General features: G+C 35.1%; 1 protein-coding gene across 6 annotated transcripts in view; it reads left to right on the top strand.

The window, feature by feature from the left end:
* Positions 1-13,687, top strand: part of PCDH9 (protocadherin 9) — a 908,561-nt gene that overhangs the window by 454,608 nt on the left and 440,266 nt on the right. The window lies entirely within an intron of this gene.

Genomic DNA, 13,687 nt, shown 5'->3' with positions numbered 1-13,687 from the left:
TCTACATTTTTCTCTTCTCCTCCACCTCCTCTTGTTTATTCTTATTCTTCTCTCTGAAATATAAAGTATTTTCCAAAGTCGGATTTGTAGACTACTGCTATGCTATCTACACTCTAAGTATTAATATATACATATTTCAAATTAAAAATACTTGTGAGGATAGTCTTTTGAAAAGTCTCAAGTGGGATCTTGTATTATGCTATTTTTTCTTCTAATACTTTAGTTACGTTTGGGAATGATTGGATATATCTTATATTTGTGTGCCTAATGTTCCAGAAAGCTCTTAGCCACTTGCCTTTTCGAGGAACAGTCTCTCCTACTTTGGCGGTACCAGAGCTTGGTGAATCTATCTTCATCACTGACTCTCCTAAGAGCTGATAGGCTGACGACTGCTATCTACCCTTGCCAAAATCTCCAGTATCCACACTCAGAGCTGCAGCTACTTGTGTTTGGCTTATGGCTTTCTTCACTCACGTATAGAGGTTACACATTCATGTATATAGATCACCGAACACCTCCCCATGCTTTTATCAACTTTTTAATGAAACGTCTCTTTGGAATTACTTAAAATAATTTCTTAATGGTAAAATTTGGTTTCATAAATAGACTATATAAGAGAACCAAGTCCTTCTACTGTAAAATTTTATTTACAAACTTTGAAATAACAATACATATTATGTTTTTAGATTAAAAGAAAATTAAGAAGCTAACCAAGTTAGTTCACTGTTTCAAGGAATGTTCTTCTTTCTGTTTCTGTATTCATAGTGTATACACCTAGTCTTGGTCCATTTTTGCCTGTGTGATACATCCAAATGTAGGCACTCAGACTGCACAATCCTCTGTAAGACAACTCCAGCTCCACCTATTTCTCTCTCCCACAGCTAAATACTAAACACACCTGAGTGAAAGGAAACATGACCTTAGTGCTACATACCTACAAATCTGCTCCAACATACTTTTAAAGTACAACGTTTGAAAGTAAATTATTCCCAGTCTTTATCCTTTAGTATTCCTAACACATTATTCTTTACAGACAGCAATTAAATTACTTTGTAACCCATACTCTGTGAAATACTGACTTAGAGCTGATTGCTGTGAATACCCATGAAGAACAACATCACATGCAAAAACAAAAATGAACCTCAACCATTTGTCTCATACTAGACTTTTCTATTCATGAGAAAGCAACTTTTAGTATGACGTAGTCCCATTTTTTTAGTCCATTCTGAAAATATTAACAGGCATAAGTAAGTTCTCACACATTAAGAATACTCCCAGCCAGGTGCAGTGGCTCATACCTATAATCCCAGCACTTTGGGAGGCTGAGGTGTGTGGATCATGAGGGCAGGATATCCAGACCATTCTGGCTTACATGGTGAAATCCCATCTCTACTAACAAAAAATTAGCCAGGCATGGTGGAACATGCCTATAGTCTTAGCTATTCAGGAGACTGAGGCAGGAGAATTGCTTGAACCTGGGGGGCGAAGGTCGCAGTGAGCTGAGATCACGCCATTGCACTCCAGCCGGGATGACAGAGCAAGACTCTATCTCAAAAAAATAAAAATAAATAAAAAAAGAGTACTCCCAAATATAAGACATTAACATGTGTTTATCAGTTTGGGGTCCACATAGAAAAGATTAAACAAATTTTTTTCTTGTGTTACATGATGATAACTGTTTTAAATTTATTTTTTTCTGTGAATTTACAAATAAATCAGTATGATGTGTTTTTTCTTTTATTGTATTTTTAGTGCTACTTCAGAGTTCTGATAATGACTTATATATATGAAAAATACCAATAACTCAGAATTTTCTTAATAAATGTACATCTCATAACGGAGCCAAGTTGTAGAAGCATATTTTAGCATTATTGATCAATCTTCTTTGCCTTCTTGAAAATTACTTAATTTTTAGCTAAAGGTTCCTGCCCATGACTTCAAACTTCATTCCATAGATCTGCTTTAGAAGATGTAGAATAATTTTTTTTTTACTTTTGTTCTTTTTTGTCTTAGAAACCAGATAGTTTAAAGCTAAATTCTAAAATTGCATTATGCTCTCAGAATTTCTGTCATTTTCTTCAAACTATTTAACTTTTACCTTAATAGAGACGCAAATTAATGATCTACACTTGTTTCGAGGTCTGGAATTGAAACATCTCATACAACGTATATAGAAAGTTTACATCCAAATTTTAATGGCTCTAACCCAAAGGAGTTGAAGTAAGTTGACTCCTGTCTAAGTCACAAGCTCTTTGTTTCCTGGGGCACATATTTTAATTTGACTTTGTTTAACTCAAAGAAATTTTTTCTCTAAAGACAGAATGAGAATTAAAGTTTTCTATATTTTTTTCAGTGCATACATGCATATGTATGTGTTTGTGTGTGATCAAACATTATATTTTTATCAATATATAAATCTTGTCTATATTCTACTTCTTAAGAAATACGATATAGAAGACCCTACATATAATTGTCCACCTTTAACTTTTGAAGAGATTAAGTAGGCTGGGCACTGTGGTTCACGCCTGTAATACGTGCACTTTGGGTGGCTTTGGCAGGTGGAGTTCTAAACCAGCCTGGCCAATATGACGCAACCCCATCTCTACTAAAAATACAAAAATTAGTCAAGCATGGTGGTAGCTTCCTGTAATTCCAGCAGCTTGGGAGGCTAAGGCATGAGAATTGCTTGAATACGGGAGGTGGATGTTGCAGTCAGCCGAGATCATGCCACTGCACTCCAGCCTGGATGACAGAACGAGACTCCATCCCCAAAAAATACAAAAAAAAAAAAAAAAAAAGATTGTTTAAGTTGCTGAGGCATACTATTAAACAAAACTTGAAGTATAGGCAACCCTGGTCAAAGAATCATTGGAAATATAAACTGAGTGTGCTGACTGTCTTCCACATGACTTCTACTCTGTAGTCAGCTTTAGCAATATCTCCCCTCTCTACCAAATGTCACACTTTTTGTAAAGATGACTTCTCATTCCTCTCTACTTACTTACTGGGACAATATAATTTATTTGTCTGCTGTTTGGAATTCCTTTTGAGCAACTATAGGTAAATAGGGTGGAATAGTGGTTACAGGTGTCAAATATTTGGCTATGTTGGGTACATCTTAAATCTTGAAGGAAATTTCTATTGGTCTTGGTGGAATCATCTTTATCTTAATCTGACCTCATTTTTATATCCCTTGTGCCTATATACTTCACATCCTTGCAACTAAATATTGCCTTTTATTTGGCTCTGATTTTTATCTTTATATATAACTATTACAGAGTTAAATATAGTTTGCTCTTGTTTGAATGTTGCCTTGTCAAAATTATATGTTTATTTTCCACTTAGATATGTATTTATCATGGTATTCTTCACTCAAGTATACAGATTATTCACAAAATATATGTAATTTTATAAAATTCACATATATTTGTAAATACCCACACACATATATATACAAAACATTTAAGTAGTCTTAGCTGGGAACCTGTAGTTACAGCTACTTGGAAGGCTGAAGCTGGAGAATTGCTTGAAACCAGGAGTTTGAGGTTGCAGTGCACTATTATTGAACCTGTCAATAGCCATTGCGTGCCAGCCTAGGCAACATAATAAGACCTCATCTCAAAAAAAAAAAAAAAAAAAAAAAAAACTAAACTAAATAGTCTTATTATTTAAAAAAATGATTTACCATACTTGCTTTGAATTGTAATCTCTGAATTTAGATATGAAGTGATTCATTGTGTATATAAATTAATTTTCTTTTTTGTTCCCCGAGAGTTGTATCTTAATGAATTTGGATATTCATATGATATCAGCTGACGCAATGACCTGATTTAGTCTATGTTTCATAGCATCAAACAAATACATTTCAAAATATACAACCTAGAAACCATCTGTTTAGGATTGAGTTGAGTGAGATGGCAGAATAGGACCCTCCAATGATTGTCACTACCCCAACAGAAACATCAATTTGAACAACTATACATGCACAAAACTACCTGGCAAGAGGTAATGAAACCAGCTGGGAGATTGCAGTATCTCGTTGTGGCATAGTGACAGGAAAAGATAAATTGAAGAGGGTAGGAAGGACAGTTTGACATTACCTGTTTCATTCCTCCAGCCACCTCAGGAAGTGCAATGCAAAGAAATATATAATGAGCTTAAAGAAAGATGGGGAAGTGAACACATGATTTTGCCTTGGTCCTTAACATTGAGCCCACCACAGTAAAACCCAACACCAGCCAGGCATCTATGACCTCTGAATTCAGGCTGGTATCCATGAATTTAGCCTTCTGGCCTGTCTCAGTGCCAGGAGGGAATGCATAGTTTGTGCAAAATCTTTGACCTGCATCATCAGTGGCCAAGTACAGTGACCACAGTTTCTGTGCAAACCTCAGCAACTGGAAGGCTTCAGCAGCCATGGGCTGCAGGTACACCCTGGCACTATGCAAGCATCACCAGCCATGGAATTCCAGCATGGCACCACACCAACCATGGTGGTTCTGAGGGAAGGGCACTACCTAGCGCTGAAAAGGCTACAGGAGTTGTGGGCTTAGGGACCACACCAAAGAACCTTCCCAGAATCTCTGGACGAGCTTTATTTTGAAAGGCATTTTCAGACAAACCCATATGGCAAAAACTGGAAAAAATGTTTGTTCAATTTGTAGGCATCAACACATGACCACAAGGATCATGAATAATTAGGGGAAAATGATACTACCAAATGGAGAAAATAAAGTATCAGTAACTCGTTCTAAAAAGATGAAAATGTATAAACTGTCTGACAATAAATTCAAAATAATTATTTTATGGAAGCTCACCATATTGAAGAAATATAAAGAAACAATAAACAAAATGAGAAAAACAACAAGTTACTAGAACTAGAAATTTAACTGAGCTATCTTAAAAATTATTGAAAAATCAAACAGAAACCTTAGAGATGAAAAATAAAATAATTGGAATGAAAACTGCAAATACAATACCTGGAATGAAAACTGCAATAAGTATTATCAGCAGAATTGATAAGGTAGAAGAAACAATTTTAAATTCAAAGATAAGTTATTTAAACACATAGAGTCAGTGGAGAAAAAAATAAAGAATGAAAAGAAATGAAGAAAGCTTACATAATTAGTGAGACAGCATAAGAAGAAAAAATTTTAAAGTGATTGGCATTCAAGAGGAGGTGGAGAAAGGTAAATGAGGTAGAAAGCTTATTTTTTAAAAAAGAATAGATGTGTCCAAACCCAGAGAGATATAAATATCCACATACAGGAATGTTCAAAGACATCAAGTAGATTCCATTCAAATGAAGCTAACTCAAGACATATTATAATCAAACTTTCAAAGATAAAAGACAAAAACGGTCCTGAAGGCAGCAAGGGAAAGAAGCAAATAACATAAAAATGAGTTTTAATATACTCAGTAGAGGACTTCTCTACAGAAACATTACAGACCAGAGGAGAATAGGATGATATATGCAGACTGCTGAAAGGGGTGGAGAAATGACTGGCAACCCAAAATACATTTGAGAATATATCAAGAAATTTAGCCTAAGTTGCTGAACTACTTTAGTTATTCAATCATAAAAATTTGGAAGATCCTGCTCTATTATTCATTTGCTCAGAAATTGGTAAATTCTCATTTTCTGTGCTTTTATATCTACTATATCTACATAAGGTTTGGTTTAATTGATAGTGAGATGGTTAATGCTCTCTCATGCATATGAAGAAATTTAATAATTACACTTGAATATTTTCTTTCTATAGTAGTCAAAAGTTTTCCCTTTTTTAAGGGATGAGGTAATAATTTTCCTTATATGTTTTATATATGTTTGACTCTATATTGTATATGACATGCTTGAATTCTAATCCTACATGCTGAAAAATAGATTCTCTAGTCTGTTTTTCACCATTTGCATATTTCAGGAAGTTTTCAATTTTTAATGTGGACACATTGAGTTTGATTGAATAAATAAATTAAAGAAACAACCCAATGGTGGTAAGTTAAGTAAACCTGGGCCTAAATTATCAGAGCTATGTTACTGGTAGAATTAATTTAAACTAAGCCCTTAGCAAGATACCTAAAAATAATTTAGTGATAAAAGTAAAACAAAGAAATTTATTTTATAAAGTAATGGCCCAAATTAGCTATTCCAGGTTAATGAATAGCTTTCCTTCATATAATCATTCAATCCAAGGAAAGGGCAGTTCTGCCATCTTCACAAGTATTTTCAAAGTCACTTTACAAAAGATAGAGGAAAAGAGCAGTGAAGACCTCAAATGCAACTTGGCTCAAAAATCAACCACATGAGGCCTGGGAGCAGTGGCTCACGCCTGTAATCCCAACACTTTGGGAGGCTGAGGCGGGTGGATCACTTGAGGTCAGGAGTTTGAGACTAGCCTGGCCAACATGGTGAAATCCCGTCTCTACTAAAATACCAAAATTAGTAGAGCATGGTGGTACACACCTGTAGTCCCAGCTACTTGGAAGGCTGAGGTAGGAAAATTGCGTGAACTTGGGAGGCAGAGGTTGCAGTGAGCCAAGATAGAACCACTGTACTCCAGCATGGGCAACTGAGCAGGGACTCTGCTGTCTCACAAAAATAATAAAATAAATAAATCACATGACCACACCTAGCTACAGGGAGCACTGAAAAATATTGTCCTTAGATGGGCAGCAATCCCCAGCTACAATTCCATTATTGTAAAATAATCAGAATACAGAGTTTGGTGTACAATTAGCAATATCAACCACCATCTTCTTGTCAATGACACAAGCATGTTTTTGGAAAAAAGTATTAGGCTCAGAAACGGGGCTATAGAACGTGGAATGGCCATGTTTGCAGCTCCCATGGCATGCAGCAGTAGATTCAAGTTGCCTCAAAGATTATCCTACAAAGACCTTGTTGATCTCACTGATACCAATATAAAAGTTATGGATCCATTTGCCAGTATCCTCTTGCAATCTTTAATTATAAACAGTGGTGTTTCATCTATTAAAATTCTTTGAACCACATATTCAAACTTGATAGTCTTGTGCGCTAATTAATTTAATTATATATCCAAAGGATTATAAATTGTTCTACTATAAGGACACATGCACACGAATGTTCATTGCAGCACTGTTTACAATAGCAAAAACCTGGAACCAACCCAAATGCCCATCAATGATAGACTGGACAGGGAAAATGTGGCACATATACACCATGGAGTATTATGCAGCCATCAAAAATGATGAGTTCGTGTCCTTTGCAGGGACATGGATGAACCTGGAAACCATCATTCTCAGCAAACTGACACCAGAGCAGAAAATCAAGCACCACATGTTCTCACTCATAGACGGGTGTGGAACAATGAGAACACATGGACACAGGGAGGGGAGCACTACACACTGGGGTCTGTTGGGGGGAAATAGGGGAGGGACGGGGGAGTGGGGAGTTGGGGAGAGATAGCATGGGGAGAAATGCCAGATATAGGTGATAGGGAGGAAGGCAGCAAATCACACTGCTATGTGTGTACCTATGCAACAATCTTGCATGTTCTTCACATGTACCCCAAAACCTAAAATGCAATTTAAAAATAAATTAACTCAGTTTGCAAAATACCAGTTTATCCTAATATTATTTTATTTATGATTACTGACTTTTTATTGTACTGATCTGCTGGAATTTGGTTAACATGTTTATATTCACATTATATTCCTTGTGATTTTAGAAATAGAATTCTGAATTTAAAAGTTATTTTTCCTTAGGCATTGAATTCACTGCTTTGCTCACAATAGGTACTTAATTACAAGTTTGTACATCAAAATCTAATTTCAGACTATTTTAACAGTAGTCATATCTTCACTCTCTTCAGAAATGTGATTGTTTACTTGGGGCCTTCAGTGGGTCCTTGGTATTAATCAATATTTGATCACAATTACTGGGCAATCATTATTATTAAGGCACCATATTGAGAGCTCTAAGGGATGCAAACGATTTTGAAATGCACAGAAAGTCACTCAACTGCAGAGGCCTCCTGATCTATCACCATCTGGACATATGAGTTTGGGATTCAAGTGTGCCCTGGAGTATTTTTCTGCATGTGTCAATTTTTATTCCTTGGAATTTTTTCTTTGTTCTATTCCATTGTTTTGTTCATCCTTGTTTTCCCCAGAAGACATTTTTCAAATCCAGAGCTTATATTATTTATGTCTTGAACTGATGAATTTTTAAAAATTTCCCCACCCCATTTACCAACACATTGGACTCTCAATTGTGGTTAGTTGTATGCTTTTAAAAATGCAATAAATGTGCATTTTAGATTCCCCCCACCCTAGCATTTTTGGTTTACTTTAAAGAAGGCTAAGTAAGAGAAATATGCAAGGTAATGGAGATCTATATTTGAGTTAGGGAGGAAGCTTAGTCCTTGATTCTTTAGAGTGTTATGCAATACAGTGGAAGAATAATGAGTTTGATGTCGGGGAATACTCACTTTTATTCACAGCGCCACTGCTTTATTTCAACTGAGCAGGCATATGCTGGCCACCTATGATATGTCAGTCACTCCCCAACTATGTCCTGCAGGTTCAGAAAAGCACAAGACAGTCCTAACTCTCAATAGTGTTTACAATACACTACCTGTGTGATACACTTAATAACCATACATGCCAGTTTCCTTCTCTGGAGAAAAGGGATAATATCTGCCTTATAAGAATATTGTGAGGATTAAATTAAATTTATTCTATTCCCATGATTATAATGAATGTTTTTTTATGTATCAGCTCTAGGCTCAGCAGAATTTTGGTTCTGTGAGTTAAAGTGATTTTAAAATTATAACATTGCACTTTTCAGGGTTATTTGAATATTGACTTTGCATAGAGGAAGCAAAAAGTAAATATCCCCAAACCGCATTACAAGCTGAGTAACATGAGATAAGTAATTTATCTCAAATTCATTCCCCATTGATATAATTCATATAATTTGTTCATCATTGATAAGAGGTTTCTTCACACAAAAATAAATTCTAGAGGTATATTCATTTCATATAAATTTCAACCTTAGAATATTAATATTATGTATGACACATGCATTTAAATATATGGTATGTGTGTAATATCTTTCTTGGTGAAGAGTTCTCACAAGTAAGAAAAATCAGTGGATACCAGTATGATTTATTATTTTGATCTAAGAAAGACTAAAGTTTAATTTTAGTTTAAATACAAATGCTAGCTACATTTCTATTTATACCAGTTTCATCTGGTTGATATATTTATTACATAATTATGAAATTAGTCAATCAGCAACTGTGTTTCTCTATGGAATTCTCAAGGATTGAGAATTTCTATAGCTTGTATAGATTAGGTATATCCTGATGTATTTTCTTAATCTCTATATAAAATGTTTGTTGAAGTTCTGGACTTTGAGATTTGCTTCAGAAATGACTTTGCCTCTTCCCTGATCCTGCAATGTCACACACACACACACCCTTTTTATTTTCTTTCTTTTTTTTTTTTTTTTTTTTTGAGACGGTGTTTCGCTCATGTTACCCAGGCTGGAGTGCAATGGCGCGATCTCGGCTCACCGCAACCTCCGCCTCCTGGGTTCAGGCAATTCTCCTGCCTCAGCCTCCTGAGTAGCTGGGATTACAGGCACGCACCACCATGCCCAGCTAATTTTTTGTATTTTTAGTAGAGACGGGGTTTCACCGTGTTGACCAGGATGGTCTCGATCTCTTGACCTCGTGATCCACCCGCCTTGGCCTCCCAAAGTGCTGGGATTACAGGCTTGAGCCACCGCGCCCGGCCTTCTTTCTTTTTTTTAATGAGGTTTTACGTTTTATTTAATTTTTTAATTTACTTTAAGTTCTGGGATACATGTGCAGAACATACAGGTTTGTTGCATAGGTACACATGTGCCATTGTGGTTTGCTGTACCCATCAACCTGTCATCTACATTAAGTATTTCTCCTAATGCTATCCCTCCACATGCCCCCAAACCCCTGACAGGACCCGATGTGTGATGTTCCCCTTCCTGTGCCCATACGTTCTCATTGTTCACCTTTCACTTATGACTTAGAACATGCAGTGTTTGGTTTTCTGTTCCTGACACACACCTATTAGAACAAAGAGAATACAAATCAAGAAGTAATTTAATGAAATAAAGGAGACGTTCAGAAAGAAATGGCCAAAAATAATATGCTACCAGAAATTAGAAGAAAATGGATAATTAAGTTGACTTCATTGATAATCAATGCATTTGTAAATAACAGAAGAATGTGAAGGTTCAATGTTATTACAACAAATTTTGTGTTCACAATATTTGTTCATCTCCATGTGTGTTTTTGTCACTTGATTTGATTGGGTGCCTTATGTTTAAATAAATCATGGCACATTTTTGTCTTTTACCTAGTACTTAAAGAAGTATAGTATCATTTATTAAGAACGATTTAGCAGTGTTAGAGTTTTAGATCCATTCACTGAAGCATTTTTATATGTATGACTGAGATGAAAGTGGGAAGATAGATGTAATGAGAAACAGAGGGTAGTGTCCTATAGAGAGCCTGCTCTTCTCATCTTACCCCTCCAGTCAGGGTCCTCTGAGCCAGGTTTTATTGAATGATATTACCTCATTAGTATTTATTTTATGGTTATTTTCCTGTAACACATTTTTGTTATGATGCAATTTTACTGCTTTAAATTAAAAAATATATTTTTAATTAACATAAAAATTGTGCATATTTATGGGGTTTATAGTGATGTTCTGATATATATATAGTGATTATATCAGATATTTCCTTCATCTCAAATGTAATTTCTCTGTCTTGGGTTCATTTGATATCCTTCTTCTAGCTATTTGAAATGATTTATTATATTATTGTGAACTGTAGTCGTTTTACAGTGGAATAGAACACTAAAACTTAGTCTTCCTATCTAGCTATAATGTTATGTTATGTTGAGAATCAACTAAAAAATTTTGAGGCATACAGTACTTCAAAGTAAATGAGACAATTGGCATAAACTATTTCAATAGATTAATATAAATTTCATATAAAATAAAGCTGTGAAGAACTCAGCTAACTAAACCTATAAATTTAAATCATAATGAAAAACAATTCACTCTCTCTTTTTAGAAGACTCCAAAATTTCTCTCTCAGGCTGCATCTCCTCTCTCTGGCTCCAATTGCCTGCTTGATAACTCCTTAAGTATCTCATAAACACATTAAAATTAACAAAATTAAACAAGTGGCTGAGGCCTGGCATTTGTTCTTTCCACAGTTTTCCCTGTCTCACTGAGATTTGTTTACGCCCGTGTAGAAAGGTTAACCCATTTCTCTTTTTGTAACACCAAATCTAATTCATATTGTATGTGTATGCACCTTAGAGCCTTCTTTCACTTCCGATGCTCCTGCTATATCAAATCAGACAACTGCAGCACCCTTTTAACTTTTCTCCCCAGATTCCATTTTTGCTCTCTCTGGTTAGTTTTGTATGAGGCAATGAAAGTAAAAATTTAGATTCACAAATATGATAAGGTTTCTCTTCCATTAAAAATGCAACAGTTTTGGCCAGGCACCATAGCTCATGCCTGTAATCCCAGCAATTTGGCAGGCCAAAAGTGGGCGGATTGCTTAAGCTCAGGAGTTCTAGACCAGCCTGGGAAACATGGTGAAACCCTCTCTCTACAAAAATTACAAAAAAAATTAGCTGGGCATGGTGGCATGTGCTGTAGTCCCAGCTACTTGGGTGGCTGAGACGGGAGGATTGCTTGAGCCTAGGAGGTCAAGGCTGCAGTGAGCAAAGATTGCACCATTGCATGTCTCAAAACAAATAAATAATAAATACATAAATAAAATTAAGCAATAGTTTTCAATTGCAGTTTTAAAAAGACCAAGACTTTGTATAAATTTCAAGACTCCGCATATACTAGACACTGCTTAATTCTTCCAACTTGACTTGTTCTTTTCTCTTTCCTACTTTCTCTACCCCAGACACATGTTTCTGTCAGTTCCATGAAAAAGCCAAGATGCTTGAGATGGCTTCTGCTGCTCCTCAGCCACCAATGTCCTTTCCTTGAGCTATTTTGTTGATTGGACCCTTTTTATCATTCAGCTGTTAGCTCATACCGTCCATGTTGTCTTCTCTGTCTCCTTAATCACAATAAATTATCTACTTATTTTTAAACCATGGTTTTCTACTCAGTTCACATTTTTATTTGTTTATTCCTTTTCATGTTTCTTGTTACCAGTGCTAAACCATCAGTTTCCTGAGTCTAAGACTAGTTTCACTTTTCCCTGCACTCCTGTTTAGCAAATTGCCTGTTATAGAAGCAAAATTGGAACTATGTTGTCTGGTATGGTAGCCAACACTCACTGTAACTATTTACATTCCAATTAATTAAAAATTAACAAAAATTGAAAGTTTATTTCTTCTATTATACTTACCACATTTCAACTGTTAAAAGAGGCACGTCAGGCTAGTGGCTACCATACTAGCGCAGGGACCATGTCCATGATTGAAGTAAAGGGTCCTATTAAGCTTTGCTACTTTGGAATGGATATTTCAGTTGCTTGCTTTCCTAAGATCACCGTATCACTCTATTAAGACTTAATTGTTAACATAAAACACAGTTGTAAAAATTATATGTTTTTGGTACATGTACTTCGTCAAATTCTATCTCTGATAGTAAGACAAAGAGATTTTCATAGTAGGAGGGACTTTTAAAATTGTTTTTGTTTTTGTTGGGCTTTTTGTTCATTTTAAAAAAATAAATTATTGTTATTTTATGCCTTGACATTAAAGAACTTGGATTTATACTTTACAAACTTTGTTCAATTCTCCCAGAGAAAATTTTTCTTTGAAGTCATTGGGAGATCCAAAAAGAAATAGGAGATAGAAGAACTGAGCCAGGGGCAAAATGTTAGTCCTTTTCATGTATCTATAAAATGAAAAAAAAAAAAAATTTGATGAGTTTCAGTCTATTTGCTCTGCTTCAGAACTTGCAAGGGACCTATGTTTTTATGAAATATAGATGCTAAGGAAAACTAGACTCTCTGAAGAGGGGGTGCGAGTGGTAGAAGGCAAAGGGGAGAATTTAAGAGATTAAGTAAAAGCATGAGAATGACGAAGTCAATTGTCAGTTATTTGTTATAAGTTAGTGTTAAATGCAAAATTAAAATGGCTCCTGTTTCATGTTTAGAAATGTTTTGTGTCTTAGAAATCCAACTTCATGAATATGTTGCACTCACTAAGTTTTAAATAAATGCTACATATTAGACTTATAAGTAAAACATGCCATCTAGCCTCAAAAGGCTTAAAAATCAGTTTTATAGTAATATAATCTCTCTTCTTCCCTTTGCTAATGTTTTATGGGTACAGCTGTGCTCATTTTATTTTTATATTTGTTATGAAATTTTATTTCTAAGACTCTGTGTTTATTTTCAGGAAAACATTTTTAGATGAAAAAAAATCAACCCAGTACATGTTTTGAAGGGGTTAATTTAAGCAGATTTTATTTGTCCCATTTTGTCATACTAGTTAAATTTAGTCTTTCGTTTGTCATTCTAATTTATGCTTTTATGATTTCTCTTTTATTATTCTTTTTTTGTTTTACAAAGATGGATTTTGGAGAGAGTGAGAGATTGGCTTTGTATTGTCACAAACACAAAGGCAGCTTCTGGGATAGCATAGAGACAAGCAAAAATTTCACTTC

The sequence above is a fragment of the Sapajus apella genome, unplaced genomic scaffold (genome assembly GCF_009761245.1).
Source record: "Sapajus apella isolate SASKATOON/1434 unplaced genomic scaffold, GSC_monkey_1.0 scaffold9, whole genome shotgun sequence".
Lineage (NCBI taxonomy): Eukaryota > Metazoa > Chordata > Mammalia > Primates > Cebidae > Sapajus > Sapajus apella.
Note: the sequence above shows the minus strand (reverse complement) of the source record. Positions and strands in the feature narration are given on the sequence as shown.